The sequence below is a fragment of the Anoplophora glabripennis genome, unplaced genomic scaffold, assembly GCF_000390285.2.
Source record: "Anoplophora glabripennis isolate ALB-LARVAE unplaced genomic scaffold, Agla_2.0 scaffold591, whole genome shotgun sequence".
NCBI classification, from domain to species: domain Eukaryota; kingdom Metazoa; phylum Arthropoda; class Insecta; order Coleoptera; family Cerambycidae; genus Anoplophora; species Anoplophora glabripennis.
In genome coordinates, this window is record NW_019416691.1 from 305,804 (window position 1) to 314,710 (window position 8,907).

Consider the following 8,907-nt stretch of genomic DNA (forward strand, 5'->3'; position numbering starts at 1 on the left):
AAATTATATTTAAAGACAGGATCTTTGGATCTATGTTTGTAATATGAACTATTTTCGAAAAACTCCCATTTTTCGATATATTTGAATCTGAGAGTAGTAGGAATAGGGTCCCTTGAGTCTGGGAAAATTTCTGTTACCGTGGGAAAATTCGTCGGCGAGATCGAAGGGACAGGTATGTAGACCCCCACCACTCCACTTTTAGGCCACGCCCCTCCCAGCCAATCAGAGCGCGCCAATCAAATTGGCGGTAAATTCAAAATTCTAGAAAAATATTTAAACGCTTGCGCAATAGTGATCGGAGGGAGGGGGCGAGGAGAGAGGTGAGGTTGGCGTTAAATTTAAAATTTAATTACGATAAGGTAGGTCAATGAACTGCAAATAGCAGTTAGAAATAAATTTAAAGTTAGTTGCGAATTTTATTTAAATGAAAATAAGTTTACTCTCTAAGNATAACGTTTTCGATATCTACCAACTGCTTTATTATTAACAAGATTTTCATATTTTACAAATGAAAAGTGTCCTTGGCTTCTTAGATTCTGCACTCAAAAATAAGAAAAAGTTCTAATAAATACATTGAACATAAAACAGAATGGTAATTATGGAATGAAACTATGTCAGTTGAAATATATCAAAAAGAGCAGAACAACACCGTGAAAAACAGCATGAAAAATCTGACGGCATGGTGGAGAAATTTAACCGGATCTTGGAAAATCACATGCGAATTATGAACATCAAACCGACTGGGACGACATATGCTCCTTTTTTCTCACTCTTTCAGCAGTCCATAAGACTACCGGAAGAACAACAGCCAGCATAATCTTCGATAGAGATGCTACTATTCGACATTGTTTTTGGTCATTCAGAAGATCGAGCTAACACATCTATCCGAGTTAGCCATAAACCTAGTAAACTACAAGGTCTATGGAGTTAGCCAAAATAATCAGTGTAATGACAAAATCTGTCAAAAAATGAATATAAACGGCCACGCCAATGCGCAAAGAGCTTTTTGAAGGTTGAGCAACATTTTGTTATTGTGAAAAGAGTCACTAAAATTAAATAAAATATGATTCGTGAATGAGATTGATAATATTTTTGATAAAATAAAACTACAAAATACAGCAATCCGCCATGATAGGTTGAACACAAGTCAGCGAATTACGTCACATCTGTGAAAACTTAATTTTTTTTCATTTGACTATCTTCGTTTAAATATGTTGTGTTTTCCAACGATCGGTTGTCCAATTTTGTGTTACCAAAACCGTAATCAGGAAACGTTAGCCATGGAACAAGGATTCACCATAGTTAAAGGTAAAATCTGCCTAGAACACAAGGTCCACGCAAAGTTATATGGAGTGACGTTAACAGGCAACGAAGAGGATGAAACAGTCAAATCAGTAGAATGTCATAACAATGTTGCTTCACAAGGGGACTGCAAACATGATTGTCATAGCATTTCTCATGTAGGTCCGTCACAAGAGTGAGGGGCTATTCTGTACATTTGTAGAATACTACTGGATGAAGGATGAACTACCCAGGGTTGAGACACCCCTAAAATATATAAATTCAAAAGAATTATCTAATGGTCTAGCTTGCCATCAAATACTGGAATATTTGAAAAGTCTCTAGAAGAAGGAAAGAAAAGAAAACTCAATAACTGCGAGTTAATAAAATATCAAAAAGACCATGTTTGTGATCAAACAAAAGGTTTATCCATGCATAAAATGGTGCTGAAAAGTAGACACATTTGTAAAAAACTCGTATTAACTGATAAAGATGTCATGAAAATTGAAGAGAAGACGAGAGACCAACATCAAAGCTGCCTTTGGCACGAGTGGCGGCCTCATGAGCGTTTGAATTTTGTCGGTGCAAAACCAATGACGGAACTCTGATCGCATTAATAATGGGAGGAAAAATCCCAGACGCACCGGCCATGAATCGCGGTAGAATGTTGGAAGATGAAACGATGAAAACTGTGTGCAAAACCATACTTATCGTATCAACTTCGACGTCACCTGTTACGTGGGTGTTGTATAATAATGAAAACGTAAGATTGACAGTTGATAGAAGGAAGCGCAAAAACAAACGCTTAGGTGGGGAATTCTGGAAGGAAGCCTAAACAGTTGAAGTGAGAACAGTGTGGAGATGGGAGTAAGACGATCGGCGGGCAGTGAGGCAAAATAGTGGAATATCAAAGTGTTTAACCCGTATTAATTACCAGGTAATATTCTCTAAGTACTTTGTTGTTAATTGTTCTATGTAATTTTATGAATGTGATGGTTATAGATGTTCAATGATAATAATTCTTTGTATGTTTAGCTTCCATTGCTCTATGCTCAAGGGCATATATTTTTCTAAGGTAAAATTGTTACAATTATTATTATTAGCGATTGCTCATCATTTATTATATGTTAATATATGTATATATTGTCGTGACTGCCCAGATATTGCAATAACAACTCCTTTGTTTCACATTTAACTTGTTTTATCATGATTACGTTTTCGAAAAACAAATAATAAAGCATTTCTTGTGCTCACTTTATGTCATACGCATATAAGAGCCTTGTTGAATTTACGAACATTTTCGCCCGTAAGGAATGAATCTGAAAAAAGTATAATTAAAAAAAAGAATTGCTAAAACAGATCTTCCGAAATCTCAACTCATAGCTGGATTGCCTCCCGTATGGGACTCCAGTACCTTCCGGCCTTGCCGGCTAACTAACACCAAACCTCTTCAGTTTTACTTGGAAGTGTGTATGTCTAATTCGAGTGAGGTGACATTTAGTGAGAAATTAAATAAGTCAAGTCTTATTTATCATTAGCAAAGGATCTTAATTTATGCCTTTTATTGTCGGTTGTTTTGTATTTATATTTGGGTAGTTATAGCAACGATCGTGGGTTTCTCTGCCATGGTCTTTCCTCACAGGAGCTCTAGGTGAGCCTGGCACTCTCATTTTATGTTAAATGGTTGTTCATGTTTTTGTTGTTCTTTCTATTTCTCACATGTTTAATTTGAATACTGTTGTACGTAAATAATAAAGTTAGGTGTATTTACTCTGCTTTTGTTTTATAAAATTAAACCATACTTCCCCTCTTTAAAGCCAGCGCATTTCGGTCAATTAAAACTAAATGTATTCAACGTAGGTATTCTTCATGACGATCACATATTTTTGGCCACAACTACGTTCCTTTTTTTCGATCGAACCCGGGGTTGTTATACTACAACTGTAAGCACCAAACTGGGGAAAAGTTTAAACTATTTGGTCTAATGCTTTGCAAAAACTATGTCATGTTAGCAGGATCGCCTCATGGAATCTGTGAAGACAGTATTACTGGAATTAAATATTCCATGAGTATGAAGACTTTTAGAAATTATGTGGAAATGAAAAATCGATCTAGAAGTTTTAAGTGCAGACGCAGCTACAAATGTATTTAACAGGACTTCAAAAGGGCTACTTCTGTGTAGCTGACTGCAACTACAGTACAAATAAAAATGTAGAAATATGTAATGTTTGATTACAACTACATATGTATCAGATTTTCTTAACGTAAGACACCGGCGAGCGTTTTTGCGCTAATTTTAAACTTAAAATTAAAATGTTAATATTTTCCTACTAAACCTTTTATTTTCTGCAGACACAAGATACTTTTTCGAAATAGTAAATACTTCCGAATGTCATAGACAAGTTTTTCAAAATCTATCACCATGCCTATTGTGCCAAATAAAGAAAATTTGGTACACTATTTTCCAACGATGAATAATTGATAATCATTTTAGTTATATTTTTTACAAATGGATTTCCAGTAATAAAATTAATCATTATGCATGTTACACTGCAATGTAACTCCAAAAATATTCAGAATATAAAAACATTTATTTTATTTATTGAAAATAGAGGTTTTTGTAACATATTTTATGTATAATGGATTTAGGATTTAATATTTCATATCATTCTAATGGGGTAGTGTGTCAGAATTTTAACTGTAACAGAATGACGCATATTGCTACAGCCGCATTTAATAAATAGAATTTCGTAAAATTTATATTATACCAAAAGAAATCCCGCTAAAGTTTCCGTAAGTCCAGAATCCATTAAATAGTTGAAATAGAGACAAGTTGACAGTAAAGTATGTGTACTATTTTGCAGATGTTTCAAAGTCGTGTAGTTTACCGTCTCGCAGACTTGCTCTGGTGCTCTGCTCTAGGTGCTTTTTTATGCTTTATATTTTGTTCCTAGCGTAGAACGGCTGTTGCAAGTTTAAAACAAAGGCAGTTTCGCTCTTGAAAAAAGTTGGCCCTCTTGGCAAACGACTCGAATCGAATATATTACGAATTATAAAATATTGGCGTGTTTAATCTCCAGAAAAGATCCTCTGTGGTAGGAGGCGTGTTCCAGCCAACAATTTATTCATTCCTTGGTCCAGTGGTTCTCAACACGTTTCGTCGTTAAGGAGTCCTTATATTTACATCTATATATCGTTAGGGGTGATCGGGGTCGGTTGAAACGATGTCGGTTGAGTTAAATACGCTCAGGGTACAACCAAATAAATTATATTTAATTTTAATATTTTTTTCTTTACTTGCTTCTGTATCACTACAAGTCACTTAATTTCAATTTGTAATCAGTTGTGATGGAAACTCAGGGCAAATAAACAAGAAGAACCTAAACATATCGCATGTAATAAATATATCAGGATTCAGGTTCATTTTATGTGGTAACAATTGAATACACATTTAAAAAATAATAATGTGAAATTTCCCTACTCTGTGGACTAAAGTCCCGTCGAGCATTGAGTTGTATTTAGAGAATTTAGGTAAAATTTATAGTTAGTATATGTATATAAAAGATCATATACTTGAAGCACTTCTAGACAATTAACATAATTTTTGCTACAATCGATAATGGAGACCATTTGTACGTTCTTATAAGACAAGTGAACCTGTTCAATTTCAGAGTTGCCATAAATAGATGTTCTTAAAATTTGCTAATCAATATCGCTATTTATTTTATCTGAGTCAATCAGTAAATCTGTAAACTTTTAAAAAAATTATATTTCTAGCTCCATTACGCCTCAGGTTCATGTTTGCTGTAAACTTGTTTAACTATTCGTGTATCTTTCACTGTTTAAATATTTGAAAACATGAAACACATATGAACTAAGTCTCTGGGTAAGCCACAAAGCAGGAGAATTTATGTTTACAAAAGTGGTAAGCTGATATATACCAAGTAATTAATAATTTGCCCATATTCGATGTAATTATACAAATAGGTACAAACTTATTTTGGAAACTAATATATATATATTGAGATGAAATCAGATTGACGAGAGAATGGTTGAAATGGTTATTACAAAATTTATTATTGATTTGATTATCATGTTATTAAATTGGGAGCATAGGCTAAGATATTATCAGAAAAATATAGTTGAAATAAATTAAAATGCAGAATGGGTCGAGATCTAACAAAAGTTAAAATGCCAGAGTTTGATTAAATAGTTATAAAATAAGGTAGAGTAGGAGTTAATAAAAGATATAAAGACCTAAAGACAAGTTTGTACATTAATTAAAAAGATATGTCAGAAATATGTCAAATTTAAAGTGGGATCCACAAGGAATTCAGTAGTTACTAGAAATGTCAAATAATATTATAAAATAAGAAATATTTTGAAGTATAAGGTAAAATTGATTGTAAATAAAGTAGAATAGGATGTATAAGTGCAAAGGATAAAGTGAAGTGAAGTGAATTGCAAAAGGAAAATGGCACGTTAAATTAAAAAACCAAAAAGGAGATATGTGGAAAGGCCTTTAGAAGAAAAAAAAAATCAAGATGGTAAAAAAAATTGGAGATTATTGATTAGTTACAGAAAAATTTTGTAAAAACGTCAGGTGTTGAGGAAAGAAAATAAAACCCATAGCAAATATAAGTATTTAATGAACGAGTGAGTATAAAAAGAGTCAATTAGAAGAGATCAAGAATATAAAAGTACCAAGTGGTGAAGAGGTGACCCAAGAAAAGACAATATAAGCGGAGTACCCATAATCAAGGTCCAGGAAGACAACAAGGACGAAGAATTTCTATAGCAGGTTCCAAGAGGAAAGAAATAAAAGGAATATCAGTAGCAGGATCCAGGAGACCGGTGGTAAATCATAGTAGCAGTAGCAGGGAACAGGAGATCAGCCAGAAAGCGGAGTAGTCGACAGGTTCCTGAAAGGAAGCGAGATAGGATAGACAAGAAATAAGAAAACCAAGCAAGCAGAGGAAAGGAGAGAAATCAGTCGATAAGTCATTATCAATAATACGTATAAAAGGTACCTTTCTTTTCCCTTGAGACTTTGTGCACAAATAAAATTAAAAGTAAATTTCGTATACGAAATAGTTGGATATAGATATTTAAAAGAAAAAAGTAGTATATAAAAAAAATTTTAGAATATCACTAATTTCATAGTAACCAAATTTAGATAACTATATCAAACATAATAAAAATTGGCCAATCTTAGTAAAATTATCAATATTAATAATAGAAATAAATAACTAGTGATTAAACAAGAAGTTATAAAAAAATTGTCAATGTCTTGAATGTATGCAACCAGACATACATAAAAATTTCAGAATAACAGGTGTATCGAGATAACATCTTGTTTAAAGTTTTAGAAATAGTGTTAATACTTCAAATTATTGACTATTGTGGTGAACACGGCTTATTGACAAATTTGACATATATATCAAACCAATAATAAATTCATTTATTAATATCCTGTTGTATTTATAGCTGTGATTGTGTGTGGTTTCTAGCTGAAGCATTTAGTGCATAGGACCGACTACTGAGAGGAGTCTAGAGCTAGGTAGGGCACAGGTATATAACCACCAGTACAAAAAAAAATCACATTAATATTACAATAAAATTATAATTTTGGCGCTAACATAAACACACTGACACACACATTATCATAACAATATATATCTGCAACACATCTCCTAGTAATTTGATTTTGCAGATATTTAAGTTATGTATTGTGAGCACTAAAATACAGAGAAAATTTTTCTTGGGAGGGATATTACACAATTTTGTGCTGTTTAATCTAGACTTTTTTTGCTTTTTGACGATATATTCAACTGTATTTTATTCTATTGTGCACCATTAGATAAAAGTAATATTTAAATTTATAGACGACGGTAACTTAATAATATGTGTAAATAAGAGTTAAAATACACGTATCAGAACAGCAAAGAGGGTTGAATAATTAACATTAAATTAAACGTAATAGAAAATTATAAATTATCATAAATCTGGTACCTTTTAATTCTAAAAGGAAGCTTAAAGAACTTCAACTGGCACATTAAAAAAGGAACTACCTATATCGAAAATATTGGAATAAAATTTAATAGTTTTCTATTCATTCCAAAATAATGATCCCACTAGGTTGATCATGCCCCATTGTGGTACAACAAAATGACCAGTTGTGATCTTAAAGGTTTAATTAAAACAATGTGTAGTGTTCACCATAGTTCCAGTAGCTCATTTGGTTCGTGGGTATTAAAACTTAACTTTTTAGGCAGTAGGTACTATATAACGTGACCTAGATATAGATTTTTTTGTTAGATATATCTGAGATTACAAAGAAATGAGTACCTAAAATAATTTACCTTCAACACAAATATTCTAATCAATTACTGTCAAGGTAATCAGTATTAATGGATTTTTTACAAAAATATTCAAACTGCAAATATTGAACAATTTATCTGATTCTGTCCTAGATCATAGTTAATAGTGGTAAGATCTTTACGTAACTTAGTTGTCTATTGGTAGGTAGTTACCTTGGTTCTCCAGATATGATGGTTGGATGAATTTCAATCAGATTCACTCAATTTTTCTCAGTAATGTATCAATTTCTGTTCGTACCCGATTGAGTGAAATTTTCACTCTATTAGTATGAGTACAACTAAAATATGAGTGAAACTATTGCAACAGAAGTGAGTGAATTTTACTCAATTACAAGTTTCTGCTATCAAGTGAGTGACTTTTGACACTATTCTGAGTAAGTAAAACCAATTAAGAGTTGTAAGTATAGTATAATATTTAGCTAAATATTAGTCGATACTCAATATATTATTGTTTTTAATTATTGTAATCAAACCACTGCATTTAAACATAACTTTCACTAAAATAACCGGATTATCGAACACTTGTCCAGCACTACATACCATACACCACGCCATGAGATGATCTAATGGGGGCGATGGGAATAGACAAAGACAACGCACGACAACCATAGAATGGGGTGGTGTCACTCAATAATGAGGACATTTACTCCGATTTATCTATAGGTGTATCAAATGCAAATTTATCTGCAGAATTTATTTAACGGGTGAGTGATTTGAGTGAAAGTACTCGGTTTTAGTTAAGACATTATCACAAATGAGTATAATTATCAAAATGCTCAATATTGAGTGAAAAAAAGTACTCAAAAATTTCACTCAATGGATTTACTCCGCACATTTATTGCTTTCACTGACACCCTATTTTTTACATTGTGGAAAGATGAGCCTATTACAGTAATATCTTTCGGCTTATAGTTAGTATTTTGATAGATATCTTTATATGTATAAACTTCCAGGACCTATGGAAAATTGAAAAAATTCCAGTGACATGATATTTTATTTTTACTAATTTTAAGTATATCGTCCAAGTGTATACAATTTGTACATTTAAAAGTTATATTTAAATAACGTGACTTCGGAACTTTACTATTCATTGTGTAATATCTTTTGCTGTTTATAATATACAGGGTGCGACATTAGTGCGTCGAAGTACGATATCTCCGTTATTATAGAAGATAACAAAAAAACTTATTTACAAAAATTGTAGCGAACTTTAAACTGCACATTTTAAAATTATTTTCGTATATAC